Here is a 13,374-nt window from a genome sequence, read left to right as displayed (position 1 = left end):
CACAGCCAGAAGAACATATTTTCTAGCTCCACAGTGGTGACAGCAAATGAGAGTATTCACCACAATGATACAGGGGCCCAAAACATATGCAGGGGCTCTGCATTTTGGGGGAATCTACCGGCACCGGTGCGGAGTAAAGGAGCAGGCAAGAGGTCCCTAAGCGAGGACAGAAACGCAAACAAGCGTCGGAGGACTCTACATTGACTAACAGTATGTCTGATGGCATTGTATATAATTTATCTCAATATGTGTTGAGTACCGATGAGCTAGAGATTTTAAACAAGGGCTTGACCTTTGTTCCTAGCAATAAGTGTGTATATAGCGATATTATATTTGACTTGATGTTGTTCTGTAGGAGCGTGATGTTAAAATTGATTTTTAATAACCAAACCCATGGAGCCATAGGTCCTAGGACCCCTAGCACATTTGCTCCCAATTTTACACCAACACTTAACTTGTTCATGAATGCTTGTGAGCATGACCTTTTCAAATATTTCGAGGAGAGAAGTGCTAATAGATATTATAATCTTACACTGACACAAAGGACTGCTTTACATGGCCTTATGGACAAGAAAGAAATCACCATTAAGATGGCTGATCAGGGGGGAGCCATCAGATACATGTTGGTATGAAAGGAAATTGTTAGACACACTGACTTTAGATGGAGCATATGTACCCATCAACCCTTTACAAGTTAGAATGATTATAGATAATGTACATAGCCAGTTAAACAATTTATTAGAGAGGGGTTTGTTAGAACATGAAGTCTATGAGTTCCTCAAGGTAGATAAACCAGTTACGCCTGTATTCAAGGCCATGCCCAAAATACATAAATCATTGACAGACCCACCACTCAGACCTATTGTTTCGGGGAGAGGGTGGGTCACTGAGAATATTTCTATATGGTTGGAGTTTATACTTAAACCATATTTAGAACAGATAGATAAAATTCTAAGAGACACAGAGCATTTCTTGGCCGCGGCACCAAGCCCAAACATGGTGGATTATTGATGGCTACACTGGATGTCAACAGTTTGTTTACTGTTATTGAACAACAATATGGGATAACAGCAGTGGGTGAAGTAATAAGTAGATTGGGAGCAACTGAGCATAAGTACTGGTTGTGGAGAATTTACTAGCTTTGGTATTGAACAACAATGTCTTTATAGGACCAGGGTCCATATACAGACAAGCAGGTAGCTATGGGCACCCCTGTGCTAATACATATGCAAATTTGGTTATGTCCAAATGGGAAACCAAGGAAATTCTTAATAATCAGGAATGGAATAAGTACACAGTTTTGTATGTCAGATTTGTGGATGACGTTTTATTTTGTGGGATGGGGATACTTCTACCTTTGAGAGCTTTTTAGCCTTTCTCCATACCACCACCACCTTTTTGACCTTTAGTGCCAAAACTTCTTTTACTCAGATAGAGTTCCTGGATGTTTGTGTGGAACAGAGTAACCTTGGTTTCACTTGACTGAATTGTACAGGAAACAATGTTGGCAAAATGCATTGTTATCCTATGACAGCATGCACCCGAGGCATATCTTTCCCAATATTGTCAAGAGCCAAGTGGGTAGGATATCTAGGGTATGTTCTGAAGATACTTATTGTGATGAGGAACTTTCTAGGCTGAGTGGACATTTTTTGGATAGCTATGAGAGGAACATGGTTAGTAAGGTGGTTAGTAACAATGTATTACATAGGAAGACAAAGAATAGGCCATGGATGCAAGGCCCTGTTATTGGCAGACAAATAGATACAGGATTATGTAGTAGCAGGAAGGGACAACCTAAAATACATGGTAGTAATATTAAAGACATATGTAATATAGTTCAGAACAATTGGAATATCCTAAGAAGTGATATTAGTCTTAAGGAGGCAGAACGTCCCATGTTTAATTATAGGAGAAACAACAATCTCAAGGACCTGTTATGTAAGGAGACATATTTGAATAAGAGACCTACAATAGATATCAGAGCAGGCACATATCCCTGTGGCAACTGCAAGGCTTGTCAATATATTAATAGCGACACTGAATATAAACATCCTGATAAGACACAAACTTTTATATTTAAAGGGAGGGCTACTTGCAGGACAAAACACTTAGTATATATGGCCAATTGTGAACAATGTGAAAGTTTTTATGTAGGCATGACAAATAACATGCTGAAGGTTCGGATTTTACAGCATATTAGTAATATTAGAACATGTCAAGTGAGCAATGCTTTATTCAGACATATAGAGATTAATCCCACACACACTTTTAAGTTCAGATGCATTGTAAATATTGCCACTAATGAGGGGGGGGGGGGGCATTCAGCATAGAACAGCATTAGCTGAATCCAAGTGGATAGTAGATTTAAGAGCACATAGACCACCTGGTCTTAATGATGTTTTACCAATTAAACCTGCTTTACAAAAAAGGCGGGCTTTTAGGAGTAAGTGATTGGATGATCTGTGTTTTAAATATGGCTGCTTTTGTTACTTTGAATTATGTCTGATGAAGGATTATTCCAAAGCAAAAGCCTTACTTTAATAAAGGAGATTCCACAAAGAATAATTCAGCGGTGACCTGTACTTTATTTTTCGTATTTATCTGGTTTGGTACAACAGGTCTTTAGCATAACTTGTTATCTTTGCTTGTGAATTTAGTGTTAAAGTATGCTTCTGCCTCTTCTAGTGGTAGATGTTTGAGGGCCGACCAATTAAGTGACTTAAGTTCTTTTTAGAATTTGATGGGATTGAAGTTCTTATTATTTCTGATTGTCTTGTATGTGGTGAGGTGGGGGTTCTCGACTTTATGTCTAATAATGTAAGTTAGGGAGTGATCACTGAGATCATCAGAGACGGTCCCAGATTTATACAAATTGGGTGGTTATTGACAAGTATCCAGTCTAAAATACTTGCTCTGTTAGTGGGTTTGCTAATCCTAGTAGGATTGTTTATTAATTGTGTGAACTCAAAAAGATTTATGTGGGTGACCAGGGATCCAGCTGAGTAGAAAGATGACATAAGTAGTTCATAGGGAAGATATTTGTTTTCTTTAGATGTAGTTTATAATTCTAGAATGTCGAGAAGGTGTCTATGGCGGATAGTAGTTTCTGAAGGTCTGAGTTGGGTAGGGAGTAGTAAAGATTTAGATCATCAGCAAAAGCTGATACGGTAATTTTGATGTTAAAGATATTGGGGATATGGTGGTAAGTTTTCTGAGATATGAGAAGGAAAAGAGGTTCACTGTATAGACTGAAAAGGTAGGGGGACATAGGGCAACCTTGCCTGGCGCTATTCTCAATATCAATTCGAGAAGATGGGTGCTTGTTAATCTGTAGATAAGTGTGAGCCTTGGAATATAGTGTTTTGATAGCTTGTATATAATTATTGGGTATGTTTAAAAGGGGTAAAATATTGAGTAAGAAGTTAACATTAAGTCTATCAAAGGCTTTAGATGTGTCAATAGCTAAAGTATAGATTGGAGTGCGGGTTTGGATAGAAAGAGTGATCATAGTGTCGAGTGTGGGGGTATGATCGAAGGTTTGTCTATGTGTTATAAAACCTGATTGTTCAGGGGAGACAATGTTTGGGATAATTGGTTTAATTCTATTTACTAATAGTGACGCAAATATTTCATGTCAAGATTTATTAGGGCTATAGGTCTGTAATTCAGGGGGTGTTTGAGGTTGCAGTTTGGTTTAGGTTTGAGGATCATTTTAGATGCATTTAGATGTCTATCACTTGCACCATTAGTAGTAATGTAGTTAAATAGATGAAGAAGAAGAACAGAAGTTTTTTGAGGGAAGGCTTTATAAATTCATCCATGAGACCATCTGGGACTGGAGCTTTGTTGGGTTTGAGTTTGTTGATTGTCATAATAATTTCTTTTTGGGAGATAGGGTAGGATAAAGTTTTTTGTTGGTCTGGACTGATTTTGGGAAATTTTAATTGGTTTAAAAAGGCATCTAGATCCTGTTTATCATGAGAGAGGTTTGGTGGACTGTACGATTCTCTGTATATACTTTCGAAAATTTGTATGATATCTTGGCTAGTATGATACAGTTTATCTTGGTAGGTATGTTCTGTAATATTCGGGGAGGGTTTATTTTGGTTAATGAGCCTAGCCAGGAATTTAGATGGCATGTGACACCATTCAGAATAATTCACCAGTGTTTTGATTTCTTGGAATGATAGGTTTTCAGTGTTGAGATCGTATAGCTTTTGTCGAAGATGGTGTTATTTGAGTTTCAGTTTCTTGACAAAAGGTCGACTGAAGTTGTGATTCAAGCTTAATGATTTGACTTTTTAGATTGGCTTCTTCCTGGAGGTGTCTTTTTTATAATACGAAGCTTTACTAATAAAGGTTCCTCGAATTATGGCTTTAGTAAAGGCCCAGTAAATGTCCAGGGGTAGGTGATTGTATTTTAATTTGTCTAAGGCTTGGTCCAGAATGCCCTCTATTTCTTGTAGTATTTCTTTTTTCCTTAATAGATTACAGTTAAGGACCCAGTTTTACCCTCGATTAATGTTTTTTATTTTTATTTATTTATTTATTTAACATTTGTTGACTGGGAATGTCCGACTAGGTTCCACAGAGCCTGTTTTCAGCGGAGGCCCGGGGAGAAATGCTCCAGATGCATGTCTTTGGAATGTGGGAGGAAACCAGAGTACCCAGAGGAAACCCACGCGAACACAGGGAGAACATGCGAACTCCACACAGAAGGCACCCCAGCCGAGAATCGAACTGGAGAACCTCTTGCTGTGAGGCGACAATGTTAACCGCTGCACCGCCCGTTATCTTGGTTTTTATCCCAATCTATAGTTAGGTTACTCTTGGAATGGTCTGATAGGTATCTGCGTTCGGTATGAAAGGAATTTTTGTATTTAGTAAATACATTGGAAATTAGGAAAAAAATCCATTCTGGACCAAGACTTATGACACATAGAGTAGCAGGTGTATTTATTTTTAAAGGAATTGCTGGGTTGGAAAATATGGGGGTCAAAAAGATTGAAGTCATTTTTAAGTTCCTTGAGTTCTATTAAGGCTTGGGTATTATATTTATATTTAGTGTTGGATCTGTCAATATCAGGGTCTTGTATGGAGTTCCAGTCCCCTCCTATTATGTAATAGTGGTTGGGGAAGTCAAGTGGTATTTTATAAATTGACATTATAAATTCGTGTTGGTTTACACAAGGCGCACATAAATTTACTATCAGAATAGGTTTGTCTGACCAAGCTGGTTTAGTTGTTAAATAGTACCACCTTCCATTCATGTCCATATCTTGTTTTCTAATTTCACCCTGGAAATTCATTTTAATAATAATTATTGCTACGCCTGAGCTATTCATGGATTTGCCAGAAGCAATGATACTCTTAATCCATTTTTTCTTCTGGGATGGTTTCCATTGCTCTGGTTGCATGTGGGTTTCTTGTAGGATGATTAGATTACCTTGGATTTAAATATCAAATGTAAGAGTAGTTTCCTTCTTTTTTCAAGTTGAATCCCTTTGACATTCCAAGAGTCGGAAGACCACATACTTACTTTAATATCACTGGGTCAGTATCTGGTAAATGTGATGTGTATAGCTGGTACAGAATAGGAGTATGGCGGGACATTGGCACATAACTCTTCCTGCATCAAACATGTGCCTATTCACTAAACTACTATGCCCGGAAGAGATGGAATTAATTGAAATAAAACTAGAATAGGAGATAGAGCAGAGTTGGTCAGTTGTATATGTTCTTACTACTGCTACTTTAATAGCTTTTAGCCCTGTATTAAAAACATATTTTTTTATTTATTTATTTATATTTGTTGACCGGGAAAATCTGACTGGACACAGGTCCTTTTTCAGCGGAGGCCCGGGGAGAAAAGCTCCATAATAAAAACAACAATTAAAAACAACAATTAATTACAAGTTACGAGAAGTATAGGTAGATTTTGTTTAACAATAGTAGTAAACAGTTATAGTTCAAAATGAAATTAAGTATTTAGTTAAATGGTACAACACTTATATCATTGGTGCCATAAAGACTAGCAAGTATTTTAATAGCCGAGTTAGCAGCTATTACCCTTGAATAACAGTGGCTAACATTACAGCTGAGATATAGGTTTACAAGCTATGCATTTGGCTGCAATCTGAAGGTAGTTAGAGGGGTGGAAGAAAGGGATTAGAGAGGTTGGGGTAGAGATGTTGAGGTTTGTTACAGGGGCATGCCCAGTGCTTTTTTAGATGAGATTTTAGAGCAGCCTTGAAGTTAGTGCATGATGACACAGACGTTATAGTGTGAGGAAGGGTATTCCATAATTTTGCTATGAAGTAGGAGAAGACAGCTTGTCCAGCAGAGTTCCAGATTACAAATAGCATGTCTTCCTAGTGTAACATCTACTATTCTTCTAGCTCTCCATTGTTATTTAATAGTGGGGGGAGGTACTAGAGGACAATATAGTGTAGTGCAGTAGAACAGGATATCCCCCAAAAATGGGTGAGATAAGTTTAAGGTGGTTTAAAAATTTGTATGACCCTTGATGTTTTGTTGGCTATTGTGTCTTAGGTGGGATACTAAGCAATGATATTATTAGAGAGGTAGTACTAGTCTTTTAAGTAATTGTCACTAGTGGTATTAACGCATGATAGACTGTGTCAGATTTATATTTCCAGAAATGTTTCTCATCTCTAGTCAGGTAGCTAAAAGGTGGTATAGTCACTGAGTTTATGGGTTGTTTGTGTTATGATGGATGAGGTTTACTGGATTATTAATATTCTGTTGTTTATAAACTAGTACATACAAGAACATACTGATAAATTTTCTCGAAGAGGTGGTTACTCATAAAACAGTAAGCAAAACAGAGAAAATATAATACTTATGCAGCCTGTAGTATCTGTCAAGCTTATATAACAATTAGCAGTAAATCTTATTCCTTTTAACTATTTTTAACAATATGTAATGGCCGTCTAAGGCAAAGATATTATTGTTAGGAAACAACAAGTTAATATGTTTTAGTTGAGTATCACAGGTACTCTAGTTTGGTAGATAAGTAGTCATAGGAGTAGCTATATACATTTTTCTGACTGTCTTTTCTATTTCCTTACTTCCCTTTTTCATTTCTCTTCCCTCACCTTCCTTTTTCTTTCTTCATTTGGGTTGATTACAATGCCTTAGAAAAAAAAAGACACACGTTTTGATATAGGTCTATTAGTTGGCTTTGTGGGTTATTCAAAGCGGTTGACCAGGTTTGGTGATGTTTATGAAGAATGTCATTTAGATAAATATAAACAAAATAGCTTGTAAGAATAGGTTCCAGGAGCAAAAAGTAACTAAAGGAGTGAAAGTCATGCATAACAATGTAGTGCATTGCTCATTTAGAAGTTTATTTGCTTTATTCCTTGTTGGAGAGCAGATTGAGTGTGGGAGAACTGCTGTGCTGTCTTCTAAATGGAAGTGAAGCCAGTAGTTGCAAGGCAGGTTAATCTGTAAAGTCGTGTTATTGGGGTTTTAAAAGGCTGATTCTTTTGTGTTTTTGTAAAAAAAAAAAAAAAAAAAAAAAGTTGTCTAAGGTTGTATCTTCTGGTATTTAAGCCATAACTTTGAGAGGATTTCTGTCTATACACACAGAGTGGAGGAGAGGTGTTGACTACAACTCTGAGCTGAGATATATAAGTATCCTGTTTTTTTGGATTATTTATACTGATTATTGTTTCTAGCAATTTATATATAGCACTTTTTATTGCCTGCTGCATAGTTTTTTAGTGTATTTTATTGCTATTAACTAATCTGCATGGGTAACAGATTTGTTTGCAGTTAAAAGCATTCTGTAGTCTCCTTGCTCCTTTATCTGTTTAAAAACTCTCATTTTGTGGCTTTCTGTAGTGCTTACTGTCTGTAGGCTAATAGCTTTAGTATTGTCCCCACCCTCACCCCCTGTTGGTGTCTTGCTGTTATACTTGGTGGCATTGCAGTTGCCCATCCCTACTGTAAATCTGATCTGGGACACTCCTCCCAGTCTAGTGTCATTAGCTCATTCTCCCTAATACAGAGAGAACATTTGATAAGGCCTTCTGTTTCTCCTTTTTCCCTTTCAAAAAAAAAAAAAAAACATTTGCCTGAATCTCCTTGTGTTCTGACAGTGCTTCTCAAACATTTTGGAAATATAGAGTATATTTTAGAGCATTTATTATAACTGTAATTGCCTTAATATTTCTACAACTCAAGTGCTCTAGGTTGCACTGCATCTGAATAGTTTGTGTGTTTTAGCTGCTTTTCTGTATATATAGACTTCTCTGTATATGTAGACTTGCTACTTATTCTGCTGTATTATTGCCTCTTAAATTGTTTTTCAGTTGTGCACTTGCCTTGCTTCATTTAAAAAGTTTTAAATTGCTAATTTTGTAGAGTTTTAATTGCATTTACTGTTTAGGACTACACACTCAAGTGTGTTAGCCTTTTCTGTGTTAATTTACTGTATTATTGCATTGTTTAGCCTGTTTCACCCAACAAAAAAAATACTATGTTGTTTGCTCGTTTCCCACCTTTTCTAACCAGTCCATATCCCAGGCTTTGCTTGTCTCAGGACTTTATTTTCTGTGGTCAGAGCTATCCAGACCTTGCTATGGTAGAGGGAAGTCCTACTACTTACCAGTGGGACTGGTGAGCATTGTACTGTCTATTTAACGCTAGAGGAGTGGTTTCCAGCTCTGAAATTGTAATTTGATTAGCCTTTTTGGGCTGATTTCTATCCCTTTCAACTTTCTGGCTTAAAAATGCATGTGTTTGCACATTTTTCACATTGTGCAGCACTGCGAGGGTACAGTTAAACTAATCCAGGTGCCAGAAAGTCTGGTCTTCAAATTTTCCCTTAGAACTAGCTGGTTTCTCAGTAGTAGCACTAAAATCTGAAACCCTGTGACTAGCACTTGCTCTAGAACCTGCTGGAAAGCACTAGGAAGCCTGAAACTGATACAAGCACTCAGCTCTCCTTGTCAATAAGGAGAAATTAATTATAGGCACTAAACAGCCTATAATTGCAAAGTACCTTGCAAAGGTAAGGGAAAACAGCTCTTAAATTTTACAAAAATGCACCTAAACAGGCATGTCCAAGGGTCAACTTCCAGTGATTTCTCCTGTCCACCTGGTGAATCTAGGCATACTGGGGCAATGCGGCAACTGCCTCATGTACATAGACAATCCTCTCCTCCTACCACCCAACACTACAACCTGCGAGAGATGCACTGACATAGCCAAACTGGAAGCAACATTCTCTCCAGCCAAGATTGTGCTAGACAGTCAAGAGGAGAAGGTTAACACCTGCATTACACCTCAAGCAACTCATAGCCCCTAAAAACCCACACCATCAACACCCACACATAGCAACACTAAACCCACATATGCGGAGGCCCTTAACATTAACCTGCCCAAGCAACAAGGACCTCCGAAGCTGAAACGCAAACAAACACCAGTCACAACCAAAGTGACACATAGCTCACAACACCAGTGTGCCACCCAACAACAGCTCCTAAGGCAAGACAATGTACCCAACACTTTAGTCATAGGTGACTCTATAGTCAGGCACACTGATGTCCCACTCACCAGGCTGAACAAGGAGAAAATTACAGTCAGCTGCCTGTCAGGTGCCAGGATCCGCCACATGACGCACGCACTCAAGTCACTCCACAACAAGTACAAATATGACTCTGTCATTGTCCATGCTGGAGTGAATGACTTGAGACGTACCTCCCTGGACTACATGAAAAGAGACATTGAAGAGCTCTTGGATCATGTGACCCAGGCAGGTATGACCCTAGCCCTGAGTAGCATCCTGCCTACACGCAGAATGATACCACAGTATAAGGACAAAATGATTGACTTAACAATTGGCTAAGCTTCTGGTGTCATTCAAAGGGGATCCAGTATTTGTCTGCCTGGGAAGACATGATTGACAAACCATGATGCTTTGCCAGAGATGGTCTGCACCTGTCACCCCTGGGATTCAGGTTACTGGCTAAAGCTCTTGCCACCCCTATAGTGCCTTTTTTAGGAAAGGTTCAAAGGATAAAACCACCACCGTAACAGATACAAGCATGCAAAATCTGAATGTAATGCCACTCAATAATAGAAGTCTAAACCTAAAAATGCACTCTCTCGAGGCACTCCTAAAAATGGAGAACATCGATATCTATGCAGTAACTGAGACCTGGTTCAAGACTCCAGAGAGCACCCCTGCAATACCAGGCTACAACTCTTACCACACTTTTCGGCCACAAAACCAAGACCGAAACACTAAAGGTGGAGTGTCCATATTCACCAAGGATATTCACACCTCCAGGCTAGTTACCCAACACAATGCATCTGAAATTCTCCAGGTGCAACTAATACTAGGTAAGACTGCAATCCAAATTGTAGCTTGCTACAGATCCCCCACCATGCCCCAAGATTCTCACTATACCTTTCTAAATATACTGGAAAATATTAAGATACAACCAAACACCCTAATACTGGGTGATTTCAACTACCCTGCCATTAACTGGGAAAACTACTCAGGTACCAACTCCTTTTCCCAACGGTTCTTGGAATTCATAAATTCCAATGCCCTGGATCAACTAATCCATTGTTCCACCAGGGGCTCCAATATCCCAGACCTGGTCATTACCAACATGGGAGATAGATGCTCCCCACCAGTGGTCACCCCATCATTGGTCAGGACTGACCATAAGCAAATCACCCTTGACATCCACATCCCACCCCCACACCCCAGTAAGGAAACCTCCTTAAAAAATTTCTCCAAAGCGAATCATACTACTGAAGTCAGAAGTGACAAACTTCATGACACCCACGCAGACGGGATCTGGAAGTTTGATTGCAGAATCCTACACTAAGGCACTGTATGAGCACATCCACTCGTGCATGAATCGTGCCATCCCAAATAGAACCAAGATGCTCTTCTCCAAAAAAAGGAAGCCAATCTGGTGGTCCCCTGCTATAAACAAACTATACGACAGAAGGAAGAAACTGTTGCAGAAAAGAGGAAAATCCCAGGATGCAAAAAACTCCCTCACCAGCCTCAGTAAGAAGCTGATATCCCGCATAAAATCCTCAAAAGCTAGTTACGAAAATAAAATTGCCAAAGATTCCAAAGACAACCACAAGGCATTCTATAGTTATGTCAAGAATCTAAATGGCAATGCTCAGATCTGCTCTGAGCTACAGCAGAATGGCATTAAATATACTGATCCCAAGGATATTGCCAATATCATGGCAGATCGATTTAGTGCCAACTTCACCCCCCCTCTCACCCCCCCCCCCAAAGGGCCCATCTAAATACCAAAAGATTGCCAAATTCCAGTAATCACAGCCACACAGGTAGAAACCACACTCTCCAAAGCTAAGAATACAGCATCCATGGGACCAGATGACATCCCAGGCTGTGTACTACATGAACTACAAAATGAACTGGCACCTCACCTAAGTGTCATGTTTAATCATAGCCTCACCTTAGGCTTCGTGCCCACTGAGTGGCGCACAGCTACAGTTATCCCTGCCTTGGATCCCAGGAACTACTGTCCCATCAGTCTGACAAGCCTGATCTGCAAGGGCATGGAACATATTATCATGGAACTTATAAACAAAGACATTGGCAACCTTCAAACACTGGACCCCACCCAATTTGGGTTTGTGAAGGGCCGATCTTGTCTCCTGAATCAGATTGACTTCTACGAATCAGTTTCCAGAGCTGTGGATGAGGGTAAGGCAGTCCACACAGCCTATCTGGACCTTGCCAAGGCCTTCGACACCATCCCCCATTCCAGAATCATATATAAACTTACTAAGCTGGGCATACATCCCTACATCACTCGATGGGTTGCCAACTGGCTTACTGACAGAACCCAGACTGTAAAAGTAGCCGACTCCAAATCCAGCTCCAGACAAGTGACAAGTGAAGTGCCTCCAGGTTCTGTCCTGGGACCACTCTTGTTTGGCATCTATTTCTCTGAAGTACAGGCCAACACTAAGGGACTCTGGCTAACAAAGTTTGCAGATGACTGCAAACTGGGAGTCATTACTGAATCCCCAAATGATGTGGATATTCTACAAAAGGGCCTTACAGAAACAGATGCCCGGTGCCAGAGCCATGGGCCCAAGCTTAATGCCAAGAAATGTATTGTTATCCACTTTGGAAAAAAACATGTACCCATGAATTACCACATAGGTGGCAGGACACTAAACATCGAAAGTGTGATGAGAGACTTAGGGACACAGGCGGACAGTGGCCTCACTTTCGATAACCACATCGCCACAACAGTCAGGACATCCTTCTATGTGGCACACCTCATCACTAAGGGCTTTTCATCCAGAAAAAAGGAGGTCATTATCCCACTGTACTCATCCCTCATTAGACCCATTATAGAGTATAATGCCCCATTTGGTATGTACCTCACAAGACATCTGCAACAGCTGGAAAGGCCACAGAAATACCTCACTAAAAGAATCACAGGCCTAAAGCAGATGCCATATGCTGACTGTCTAAAAAAACTCCAGCTATACTCTGTGGCATATTGTGTACTCAGAGGCGATCTCTGCTTAACATACAAGGCCATGTCAAACCCTGGGCTGTTGGACATGCTCCACTTAAAGAAATCCTAATCCCTCAGAGCCACACGCTCCAGGGATCTAAACCTTGTCATCACAATGAACAAAACATGCTGGAGAGATAGATTCCTGACCAGAGACTCCCCATACTCTGGAATAGACTGCCCATACATGTCAAGCAGAGCGCCTCATTGGCCCTCTTCAAAAGGAACCTTGATGATTGGATGGGAGATAGGAAATTCACCCCGGGGATCATGTCAATCTCCCTGCTAGACAGGGGTCCAGAGAAGTAAATATTGTGGGAAGAAATATCCAGGGAATCGTTATGGCTAGGCTTACATAGGCCCTAGGGCCGATAACCTAGTACCAACCTATGAACCTATGTGTTTATTTAATTAAAACAAATCTGATGATTTTCTGATTTTCTTGTGGTTTTCATGTCCAAAAGCATTTGAAATGCTGTATATCCAACTGTTTTGATGTAGTTCGTACTGTTTTCTTTTCCTGTGTGTATGAAGAATGTCTAAAAGTGCTGTGGTGTCGCTTTAAGGAAGATAAGGTATCTGGGAAGTTAAGGTCACAGGTGAAACAGGAAGTAGCAGGCAGAATGAGATGGCTGGATCTCTATGTGATGTATTAATGGAACCAGTGAATCAATTTCAGCCGGGAAAACCTTGGAACGTTTCTTCTTGGCTTTAAAGCAGTAGAAATATGATATGATGCATTTTTTATCTTATTTCAGTCGCATTCAGGCGATTAGCGATCATTTTATTTATGCCATGCCGATGC

The sequence above is a fragment of the Protopterus annectens genome, chromosome 10.part0 (assembly GCF_019279795.1).
Source record: "Protopterus annectens isolate FY-2018-M chromosome 10.part0, PAN1.0, whole genome shotgun sequence".
Classification (NCBI taxonomy): domain Eukaryota; kingdom Metazoa; phylum Chordata; order Ceratodontiformes; family Protopteridae; genus Protopterus; species Protopterus annectens.
This window is presented reverse-complemented; position numbering follows the sequence as displayed.